This window comes from Hylobates moloch, unplaced genomic scaffold (genome assembly GCF_009828535.3).
Source record: "Hylobates moloch isolate HMO894 unplaced genomic scaffold, HMol_V3 SCAFFOLD_7, whole genome shotgun sequence".
Classification (NCBI taxonomy): domain Eukaryota; kingdom Metazoa; phylum Chordata; class Mammalia; order Primates; family Hylobatidae; genus Hylobates; species Hylobates moloch.
The window spans coordinates 37,999,227-38,011,870 of record NW_026652282.1 but is presented as its reverse complement, the minus strand read 5'-3'; positions in this window follow the sequence as shown (position 1 = coordinate 38,011,870).

Genomic DNA, 12,644 nt, shown 5'->3' with positions numbered 1-12,644 from the left:
TATTTAGTGATAATTAATTAATTTCTCAATAAAGTATTTGCCTTCACTTAGTAAACATTCATAGTGTACCAGTTATAGTCCAGGCAAGGTGCTAGGTGCTAGTTAGCAAAAGAAGACATTTCCCTTGCTCTTGTGGAACTTCCAGTTTAAATAAGAAAACAGAAACTAGTCAATTGACCACAATAATGAATACATCATTACAAATGGAGAAAAGTGTTGTAAAAGAAAGGGTTTGGGGCCTCTTAGGATTACTAAGAAATTACTAAGAAATCTGTGAGGTCTGGGAGAACAGGGAGGGTGGGCTTTCTTGGGGAGGCAGCATGTGGCCTAAGAGTTGAATGAAGGGTAGCTCATTAGTTGAAGGAGGACTACAACCCAGACCAAGGGGACAGTATGTGCAAAGGCCCTGTTGATATAAGAAGCAGGATTTGTTCTAGAAGCTTAAAGAATCCCAGTTTGGTTGAGGCACAGAAAGTAAGACCTTGGGAAGGACACTGATGAGAGATGATACTGAAGTGCTAGGCAGGGACAAATAATGCAGCATCCTATTGGCCATGTCAAGGATATTGCTCTTTAATGTCTTAAGGAAAGTCATTTATTTAAATAATCAGCATATACTTAGCATGCTTACTATTGCTAGGTGCTATTCTAGTGCTGGGGATAGAGAAATGAATGAAAATACACATGATATCACTTGTGTCCATTCTGACTGAAAGATGGATTGGAGGAGGGTCAGCATTGATCTCTGGAGACTAGTTTGTGAGCTTTTGCAGCAGTTCACTCAAAACATACTGATGATTTGGTGTAGGAAAATGGTGGTGCTGGGGAAATGAAAAGAAGTGGACAGGGTTGTGAAATGTTAAGAAGTAAAATCAACACGACTTGGTGATAGATAAGAAACTGGCATGTAAAAAGGGAGGCATCATCTATACCTCTGTTTTTTCTTGAGACACTGTTGATAAAGGTGACATTCACTAAAATATGGAATTCTAAAACAGGGATAAGTGGCATTTACTTTTCTTTTATTGGAAGATAGTGAGAAGTGACCATAAGTTTAATTTTATAAATTCAGTCTTGGACATGTTGACCTTGAGGTGATATTGAAGTGGAAATATTGAGTAAATAGTTAGACATACAACTATGAGACTCAAAGAAAAGGTCTTGACTAGAGAAATTTGTATGTTATCAGATTAGTGATGGGACATGAAATCACCAGATTATAAATTTTATGACAGGAAGGTCTATGTCTACTTTTTCTCACAATTAGAATCTTTAGAATACTGTACATGACACAAAGTGCTTGGTAAGTATTTGTTAAATGAGGAATACTCAATGGTTGAACCCAGAATCCCTTTTAATTTTCTTACATAAACTTATGAAATTGCTGTCATCTGGGTTGCTCTAGTAATATTATGATGTGTTTTGCCTCTCCTGTGCCATAAATGGTGATCAGATCATCAACATAATTCATTTAGGGTAGTACAAAAAATAAATGTGATGGGGCGTGAGTATGATTTGACCTTGACAAATATGGGTTTCTTCTTTTATAGGGTAGATTTCCAATCATGTATATTTTACTAGACAATAATATTGGGCACTGAAAGTCATAGGAAGAAAAACAATGAAGTATGAGAAGAATACGAAAAATAGGAGGAGGAGGGAAAGGAGAAGGAAATAATAATTCAAAGGCTTCACAGAACAGAGGCCTCTGAAAAACAACCCAAGAATTTTTGTTCCTAGTTTGCTATATTTGGCATAAATCCCTCATGTCTGACTCTAAGATCAGGTGGATGTGTGAAAGCCAAAAGACAGTAGTTTCTGTGTGATTCATTTTGTTTGAAGGACTTAAACTAAAAGCCTTGCCACGTTCCTCAACTCCAACCCTTCATTACAGTAATTTGCTTTCTGCCCCTCGGTGAACAACAAAGATGAAAAATCTGGAAGACATGGAGGCACCATTGAGGTTACTATAGTTAATGATGATATATTGTATTCTTGAAAAATAGTGAGTGAATGTTAAGTATTATCACCAAAAAAAAAAAAATAATAACTATGTAAGGTAATTATGGTAATTAGCTAGATTTCACCATTCCACAATGTATATATACTTCAAAACATCATGTTATACAGGATAAATACATATAATGTTATCTGTCATTTCAAAAAAAATAGATTTTTTAAAAAGACTAAATATGAAGTTTTAGGAATACATTAATCAACTTATTTCCTTCATGTTCCCCTTTATATGTATGCACGTGTGATACATGATTAAAATTTGTATTTATATAAGTCTAAAGAAGCTATTTCAAACAGTACCAATAGAAATTCCAGGCGATAAGAAAGATTTATGCCATAGTTTAAATGGCAGCATTTTATAATCACATAAAATTATGGCATATCTTACAATCAACTGCATCATAGATTCAATGAAATATGATATGATAACCTACCCAAAGCACCAAACCAGTGGCTATGACAACAAATAGACATTATGGCTCTTTACAATGCTACCGGCAAATCTGAAGATGAACCCGATTTAACAAAAATGAGATGCAACTCAGAACAGATACATTTGCCATTAATTCAAAGTTGATTCTTATAAAATGAAATAAAATTCTTCAAGAAAATTGGAGTCAATAAGGTTTAGCATGAGAGATGTTCATAGAACATTACACTATGATTATGATTATTATTATTGCTGGTATGTTCCTAGTAACAATAGAGCCTTGGAGAGATTTTTACCCAGCATTATATAAGAACACTTGTTACTTGTTGACCAAAAAAAAATATGCTTCTATCTTTTGAAATATTTAATTGATTCACATGAATTAGCTTTGAAACTAGTTTCTTTTCCCTTGCTGCTTTTAGGATCCCTTCTTTATCTTTGACCTTTGGGAGTTTATTACATGCCTTGAGGTAGTCATATTTGGGTTATACCTGCTTGGTGGACTATAAACTTCTTGTACTTGGATATTAATATCTTTATCTTGGTTTAGGAAGTTCTCTGTTATCTCTTTGAATAAATTTTCTACCCCTATCTCTTTCTCTGCCTCTTCTTTAAGGCCAATACATCTTAGATTTGCCCTTTTGAGACTACCTTCTAGATCCTGTAGGCATGCTTCATTGTTTTTTATTCTTTTTTTCTTTGTTATCCTCTGTATTTTCAAATAGCCTGTGTTTGAGTTCACTAATTCTTTCTTCTGCTTGATCAATTCTGTTATTAAGAGACTGACACATTCTTTGGTGTGTCAGTTTCAGTTTTCAACTCCAGAATGTCTGCTTAGTTCTTTTTCATTATTTCAATCTACACATTAAATTTATCTGATAGAATTCTGAATTCCTTCTCTTCGTTATCTTGAATTTCTTTGAGCTTCCTCAAAACTGCTATTTTGAATTCTCTGTCTGAAAAGTTACTATCTGTTTCTCCAGGATTTTTCCCTGGAGATTTATGTAGTTCATTTGGTGAGGTTATATTTTCCTGGATGGTCTGGATGCTTGTTGATGTTCATCAGTGCCTGGGCATTTATTTTGGATATTTATTGTTAGGTATTTATTGCAGTCTTTGCAGTATGGTCTTCTTTGTACCTGTCCTTCTTGGGAAGGTTTTCCAGGCATTCAAAAGGACTTGAGTGTTGTGATTTAAGCTGTATCTGCATTAGGGGGTAACTCAAGCTGAGTAATGCTGTGGTTCCTACAGATTCATAGAAGTATGTCTTGAATAAGATCCAGAAGAATTATCTAGCTTACCAGGCAGAGACTCTTGTTCTCTTCCCTAACTTTCTCCCAAACAGAGTCTTTCTCCCTATGCTGTGCTGCCTGGCTTGGGGGTGGAGTGACACAAGCACCCCTGTGGCCACCACCACTGGGACTGTCTGGGTCAGACCTGTAGCCAGCATAGCACTGGGTCTCACCCAGCAACCACTGTAACCACTACCTGGCTATTGTCTATGTTTGCTTAAGACCCTAGGGCTCCACAATCAAGAGGTGGCAAGGCTATCCAGGTTTGCATTCTTCTATTCAGGGTGGCAAACTCCCACAGGCCCTAAGCAGGTCCAGAGATACTACTTGGGAGCTAGGGACTGGAATAAAAAACCCTAGAAGTCTACCTGGTGTACTATTCTACTGTGGCTTAGCTGGCCCTCACATTACAAGGCATAGTCCTTCTAACTCTTCTCTCCCTCCCCTTTCCACAGGCAGAGGAGCCTCTCTCTGTGGCCATCATCACTACAGGCCCACAGACAGTACTTCTAGGCTACTACTGATGTTCACTGAATTCTCAAGGGCTCCTCAGTCAGCCTGTGGTGAATTTTGCCAGGCCTGGGACTCACCCTTCAGGGCACTAGGCTCTCCTCTGGCCCAGGACAGCTCCAGAAATGCTGTCCAAGAGCCAAAGCCTGAAGCTGGGGACCCCAAGAGCCTGCTTGGTGCTCTACCCCGCTATGGCCAAGCTGGTACCTAAGGTGCTAAACATAGTTCCCTTTGTTTTTCCCTCTGCTTTTCTCAAACAAGAGAAGTCCCTCTCCATAGCCGTCACAGCCAGGAATTGCTGGGTCTCACCTGAAGCCAGCATGTCTCAGAGTCTCACCCAAGGCCCATGGCATACTACCTGGGTATCACTGCTGGTTATTCAGGGCCCAAAGTTTCTTTAATCAGCAGGTGATGAATCCTGCCAGGATTTGTTTCTTCCCTTCAAGGCAGCAGGTCCCCTTACGGCCCAGAATGTGTCTAGTAATGTCATCCAGGAGCTAGGGCCTGAAATGGGGGCCTCACAACTCTGATCAGTACCCTATGCTGCTATGGCTGAGCTATTATCCAAGATGCAAGACAAAAGTCCTCTTTACTCTTTCCTCTTCTTTCCTCAACTAGAAAGAAGGGGTCTCTTTTGAAGCTGAGCTGTGCTGCCTAGGGTTTGGAAAGGTGTAGCACAAGCACTCTCTAAGCTGTCTTGCTGGTGTTCCAGTAAGTCACGTATCTGTCCCCCACCCAGTCCACCGGCTCTGAGCTCAGCTCAGCCCCAGGACTTGCAGTCCTTGTGGCCTAGATTGCCTTTCAGAGTACTTCAGGGCACAGTGGCAAGGGTTGCTAGAACTCAGGTTCCTACCACTGAGATGGGCTATTCCCCTCTGGCTAGGGCTCACCTAAATACTTCCTCCATAAACAGGCATCAGCTGAGTTCAGCCCAGTTTTTGCTTTCTTCTGTGACAGGGCAGCCCTGAATTCAGTATGAAGTCTCAATCACTGAACTCTCCCTCTCCCACGTGCAGAGATTTCTCCATGCCATGCAGCTGTTGTGGAGGAATGGAAGAGGGGTAGTGTTGGTAATACGACTGTCATTCCTATCCTCTTCAGTGCCTCCTTCAGTGATATGAAGTTAAAAACCGGTAATGTGAGTGCTCAACTGATTTTTGGTTCTTACGAAGGTGCTTTTTCGTGTAGCTGGTTGTTGAATGTGGTGTCCCTGTTGGGGGGAATAATCAATGGGGGCTTCTATTCTGCCATCTTGCTCTAACCCCTCCCAGCCTCTTTTGCCTCTTTTTCTTTACAAAAAAAAAATTTACGATTTTCTTGAAAGGAGCCACATTGTTTGAGTAGAAGCTGTGCCATTAGAAACACAAATCCTGCCATGGCAGCTTTAGGAAGCTGTACAGTACTGGCTGAACACACAATGGGTCTCATTCTGACTTTAGCCTCCAGATTATCTCAATTACCCCTGGCTGAAAATGCTCATGGAAGCCTGAATGTCTGTTCTTGGCATGGAGGCCCATGCTAACAAGGCATCACTGGTCAAGAGAGCTTCCTGGCAATGTCATATAAATGGTAGTACCAAGGTACTATCTCTAGAAAGGAAAACAAGTAAAAAACGCAGATCTTAAAATATTTGCAAAGCGGTCACCAACACCCAAATGCTCTCACTTGCTTCTTTTGTCTTTCTACAGCATAATACATTGGCTATTCTCCTTAGGAGCTGCACCTGCACAGTGCAAGCCTATGAAGCAACCCTCGCCATTAGCTGCTTCTATTGCTGCCCTCTTGGCATGTTACTGCTCTCATTGCTCATTTTTCCTTCCCTTTCACAATATCTAATTTGCCAATTATGAAGAGCACAGTGATATCCTTGAGAAAGGGAAAACAAACCCAAGAAATCTTCCTTGAAATAGTTCCGTAATATATTCAGCTTCAACCCATATTAGTTATTTCCATGAAGTGATAGTCAAAATAAGTCCCTTGAGGGTGGTTCTAGATGTTATGTGCATTTTTTAAGAGGTATTCAAGCACAAATAAAAATTAAGTGTCATCTGGTGTCACTGTTTGGGTCTAATTTGCATGCACTCCTCAGGAAGCCCTGGGGTAGTCAGGCAGGCCCTGGGGCTCAATAAGTAGAGAAATTCCTAGGCCCCATAGGAGGGACTGTGTATAGAATTTTGGAGCTTATGGTTTAACTACACACTGCAATCCTAGGAGTGGACAATGAATACATGCCACCTGCTTCAAATTGTGCAACAGATAGGTAGTAAAGTGAACTGAGCTTGAGTCTCCCTTAGCGCTGTCTCTGAAGACATACATAACTAAACCCCAAAGAGGCAACTTTATGAGAAAAGAGAGAAAAATACTATTTGAAAGGTAAGCATCTTTCCAGCAGAGATGACCCGTGAGGGAGATAATCAAGTGGCTCAGGTTAGTTAGTGTGTGGATATCTAGTAATCAAGAGATTTGAGTGCTGTAGGAACCAGATTATGATTGAGCAATGAAAATAGCACTAGCGATGCCCATGATCCCACTGACTGAGATCCGAGAGCTCAAGGTTGCTAGGTTCCATGCTTTAAAAACTGTAGTTTATCTATCGTTCCATAGACACACATGCATATTCCATCAACAGGTCTCCTGGCTAGAATATCCAACAGCTTGTAATCTTAATCTTTCTAGTCTTCCACTGGAGAAAGTGGAGCACACTTTCTCCAGACCATTCCAGTCCGCTATGATCACTTCTTCCTCTGAGCTTCAATAATCCTCATATTGTACTTAAGTACTATCTTGTATTGCCATCTGTTTTTATGTACATTTCTCATCTTCCAAAAAGTTATTCCTGAAGCTCCTTGAAGTCAAAAGAGTCAGGGGTGGGTAACCTCATATTATTCTCTTATTTATCCTCCTTAGTACTCAGCACAGTGCATTTGATGTAGTGGATGCTCGATAGATACAAGTTGAAGAGATGTGTAAATGAACAAGAAAAGTACTGTAAATAGTTCTACAATCTATACCCCACATTAGCACACCCAGGGCTGCCTTAAATGCTTTACTATGTATTACTATTTCTTATTTCTTGGCATGAAGAATAGTCATATCCACTTCATCAACATGGACCAAGATGGCTAATCCCTGTGGACTGTGCTATGGATAACTTGATTCCCAGGTGCCCTTCAGACAATAAAGTAGTCTTTCATTCTTCAATCCAATCCAGGTGACATTCTGAACACATATATGCAGAGCACTGCATGATATGCTACAAGGTATATAAGGGTGTATGAAAATATAATTCTTACTTTCAAGAAACAGGCAGTATAGAGAGATTGCCACACTGGTACTTAATTTCAAATGGCCTTTTTCAGTTTCTTGTGAACAAAAATGATGATTGGTATAAATACAGAGGTTTAAGAGGAACACTGATACGGAGGGGACCTGTTAAGGTAGGCTTGACAAAGCAGGGGTCATTGGACCCTGGACTTGGATGATGAGTCAGACTTGAGGTAAGACCAGGAAGGATCTTAAGACCTTCAGGCTGAATTGTTCGGTGAAGACCAAACAAGATTTGAACCCTGAGCTGAATGAACTGAATCAGCTGAAAGAGTTTAAGATAAGCAGTTCAGACTTGATACAACCATATGTCAATAACTATGCCCCATAAAAACTATGCTCCAAAATATGTGCTTAACTGAAATGACTTACCAGGTAGTGTTATAATCACTGTGTCAGCCTCTATGAATGCATTATTTGAGTCAATGCAAACATATGGCAAGCAGTTTGCCTGGGCACCAGACAACTTTCCTGACTGAAATAGAAAAAGATAGAAGGTCTAAAAAAATCCATCTCACAATACACCTCCACTCCTATCATGGAGAAGAAATAGCTGTCCATTTGAATTGATAATCTTTTACCAGATAGTAATTCTGTATCATTGTAATTCCTGTGTTGAACACAGCTGTGAGGCATTCTAAGATCTCGGCTATAAGAAGTTTGTAAATGGAGAAAGTGATTAATGGGTAGAAATAGACTGGAGTATAGACATCTAACTCTACTCTAAAGGAGGGCCTGGGTCACTTGTAAGTGGCCCAACTCCCTGGAGAACTTGGAGCTCATCCAAAAACTAAGACACTATTCCTCAAAATAACTTTCCCAGACTTCTTGAGTAGAATATTTTTTAATAAAAATCTTTGAATCTCACTCTATAAATCAGTCTGTCTGTGGGTAGAATGCTGTAATCTACATTTATAAACAAGTTCCTCAGCTGATTCCTATACACACTAAAATCTGAGAACTTCACATTTAAGAGCCATTGTGGGATAGTCAGAGTATCTAGGCCAGTGGTCCTCTAACATCAACATGCATCAGAACCTCCTGGAGGTTAAAAGCAGATTGCTGGGCCCCAGCTCCAGAGATTCGGATTCAGTAAGTCTGAGTGAGAATGAAGATTTGCATTTCTTACAAGTTTCCAAGTGATAATAATACTGCTGGGCTAGCGACCACACTTTGAGAACCACTCAATAACAAAAAGACTCAAGAGTTTGCAGCAAGTGGTTCCATGTGGTCTCCTTGATTTAGAGCAAGACAGAAAGAACTTGGATGTACAGGAAGCAAAGTGAATATCCCTTTGGTGAGAAAACATTAGTAAGAGTTAGACAAGACAGGCAGGTCCCAACCATGCAAGTTGGGTCCAGGGCAAGACTGCACAAATGAAGAAACCTTCATGCATTAGGAAACCAAGGCAGGAGCTTCTCTAGACATGGTCTTTTTAGGTCAGAGTCAGAGTGCAGGGAAGAAATGGGGCCATGCCAGGCAGGGCTGTCAGATAAGGCAGGGCATAGCAGTGGCTCCTTCATCTAGCCAAAGGGGAAGGCTAATAGAAGTGCAACCAAAAAAAAAAATGCCAGAATGAAACAACAATAATAATTTACAATGGTAAGCTAGCATACTCAAACATTGTGGATGCCAAATGGGAGGACTTGAGCAATCAGAAAGTAGGAAAGAGATGAAGCAACAGGACAATGTGCAATAGAGAAGGTGTGAGACTCAGACAGGAAGTTCAAAGATTCCAGCTACACATGATCTACAGGATCTACAGGCATGGGTCACTGTGCATTTCCTACATTTTGCTTAAGTCTTAGTACAACATGGTTGAGTTTAGGAACTAATCCAGCAAGATCGAAAAGTGAAAGAAAACAGCTCAGGAAGCACATCCTATGCCCAACAGGCTGAAGGAGAATTAAACATGAAGCCTAATTCCCTAGGTTTGCCAAGCACTGTCTTGTCAAGTGGCAGGACTGAGACTGAACATCAAAGACCATCAATGCCCACAAAACAGACTAGAGGCAGAGTGACAAGGAAGGAAAGGAATTGAGGAGGGGATTCATTTCTGCCCATCAGGAGTTAATCATTTTACCTACCCCAAGTTTTACAGTTGCACTTTCTTATTTCTTAGATTTATCTAATTACACAAGTAATATACAAATATGTTCTTATAAGCACTTCAAACAATAAAAATGCATCTAGGAAAAATACTAAAAGTTCCTTTTTACCTGCTCACCCCCAATCAGGTTTGAGTATAAGTATTTAAATGCACATGTCATTGTTTATGATTTTTTTGTTGTTGTTTCCCTAACAAAAATAGGATCACACTCTAGATACTGATCTGCCACGTGTGTTTTGTGTTTCTTTCTTGTTTACTGCTTTTGCATCTTCTGACATGACTCTACATCTTAGACACATTTCCATATTAGCACATAGAGAGTCTATCTTGTTCTTCCTAATAGCTGCATGGTATTCTATAATATGGATGTGTCTTTATCTAATGTTTTTCCTTTTTTCCTATTTATTTATTTAGAGACTGGGTCTCACTCTGTCACCCAGGCTGGAATGCAGGATCATAGGTCACTGCAGCCTTGAATTTCTAGGCTCAAGCAGTCCTCCTGCCTCCCAAGTAGCTAGGACTACAGCCAAATGTCACCGTGCCTGGCTAATTTTTTAAAATTATTTTTCTTAGAGACAGGGTCTCGCTATGTTTTTCAGACTAGTCTCAGACTCCTGGACTCAAGGCATCCTCCCGCCTGGGCCTCCCAAAGCAGTGGGATTACAGGCATGAGCCACTACCCTCAGCCTAACCTTTTTTTCTTTATTACTGGAAATTTAGGTTCTTTCCAGTTTTTCTCTATTACGAATACATTCTATACGGATGATCTTTGAAAGCCTGAAGGAACATGTCTACAGGATGGACTGTAAAAATAGGATTGCAGAATCAAAAGGTATATGCATATGCCAGATAGTTTCTGCCTGTCACTGCAGACCCACTCCGTACCCTTTAGCACCCTCTTTCTTGCCCAAGAAGACTGACCCATGTGGACTATAACTATAGGCTCCCTTGCCTCTGGCTTCTGTTTGGATTTTGCTAGTGGGAGGTACAGGGAAGAGATTGGAAGAAAGGAAGAGAGTGACTCTGGGTTATTTGTTTCTCTCAATACCCTCCCTGCTATCAGAGTAGATTGGCTGTATCATTTTGTCAAAGGCCACAGCTCCTGGCAAGCTGCCCCTTCCATATAGTTCCAAGTTCTGCTAACCACTCCCTACTCTCGCCCCCTCAGACCTAGGGTGGTAATGGTTTCCTGCTCTGGCCAACCATCCCTTGTTGGCTTCCCTAAGCCCTTTATTGCATGCCCTCAATTACCAAGTTTGAAAGTGCCATCTGTTTCATGCCAGGACCTTGACTGATACCATGCATTTTGAATTCTGATGCATGTTCCTAAATTGTCTGCTAAAAGGCTGTAGCCATTTGTCCTCCTACCAACAGTGTGTGCGTGCCCAGTTAACCCACTTTGTGCAGACTGCTAGGGGGAGTATTGTAAGCAAGAGCTTAAATGCTTTGAAATTCAATGATGTACACAATGATGGCCAATTCTTCATGATGGATAAAAGGTCAGAGCTGCTTAAGATTCCCCTCTCCCTATGCCATTAAAGAATAATTCTTGAGCTGACCAAAGACCTTCAGAAAAGTTCTCTGTGACTTTTGCTCTCAATCAAACGTCCCTTTTTTAAACCTCAGTGCACCATTTCCATGACTATTGGCAGGCTCAGCCCACATGCATTGAAGCAGAACTATTACTGAGCCAAAAGGAATATTTCTCTTGGTATCAGATGCCAGTTTCATGGGTTGGCTTAATTACAAATTCCACAGGAATCTCAAGAAAGGCTCTGAATAAGCAACATAACTAGCCATGCCTGTTTTAGGGAGTATTCCTCAGAGAATCCTGGAAATAGGACAAACTGTAATGGACTCACAAAGCGTTGAGTGTCAAAACTGTTTCTGGGGGCTGGGTGTGGTGGCTCACGCCTGTAATCATAGCACTTTGAGAGGCCAAGGTGGACAGATCACCTGAGCTCAGGAGTTCGAGACCAGCCTGGGCAACATGGGGAAACCCCGTCTCTACTAAAAAAATACAAAAAATTAGCCAGGCATGGTGGTGCACGCCTGCAATCCCAGCTACTTGGGAGGCTGAGGCAGGAGAATCACTTGAATCTGGGAGGCGAAAGTTGCAGTAAGCCAAGATCCCGACACTGCACTCCAGCCTGGGCGACACAGCAAGACTCTGTCTCAAAAAAAAAAAAAAAAAATCAACAAGTCTTTGCAGCTGATGATTAGACTATAGATGCTAAAACAAAATTCAGGAGAAAACATTCTCCAAGAATTTATTGGGGCTGCTGAAGGTGTTTTTCTCAAGTCATCTTAGAGGAAGAAATGGCACTGAGAAAGCTTTAAGGGTCTCTGTGCATGAAGCCATTTCATCTGGCAGCTTTACAGTTGAGATTCTTCCCTTATATTCCTCATTAAGGCAGAATTCTCTCTTGTTGCTACTTAACTGGAGTCCGATGTCCAGAATCCCCTCATCTTCCACTGCCTGTTCAGCTTGCAGAATTCTGATTTTTCTTCATTATATCCTCATTGTCAGAACATGATCATCTTTTCTCCAGTCTATTACAATTGTCCAGTATCTATTCACATGCATATGTTAATATTACATGAAGATTTTTTTTAAACCAGCCTTACTAGAATAAAAGAATCTCTTTTATAAAGATTCTTAATTGGGGCATTGCCTTATACACTGTTTCCTGAATGTAAAAAGCTATGGGAGGATGGCACTGTCTGGTCTGCGGTTTCCAGCAGAAAAATATTGTCACTTAGCTGTTGAAATAACTGCTTCAGCTTTACACCTCCTTTGTGGTAGGAACAGTGATGGATCAGGCAGCAAGGTTTGTTTACTTAAGGTAAAATGGCAGATTTTATCACAATAATGCAATGGTTTGAGTTTCATTTATAAAGATGACACTATTGACCTACCACAAGGAGAAGAAACACATGTGCCTTGAATTATTTTTATGTT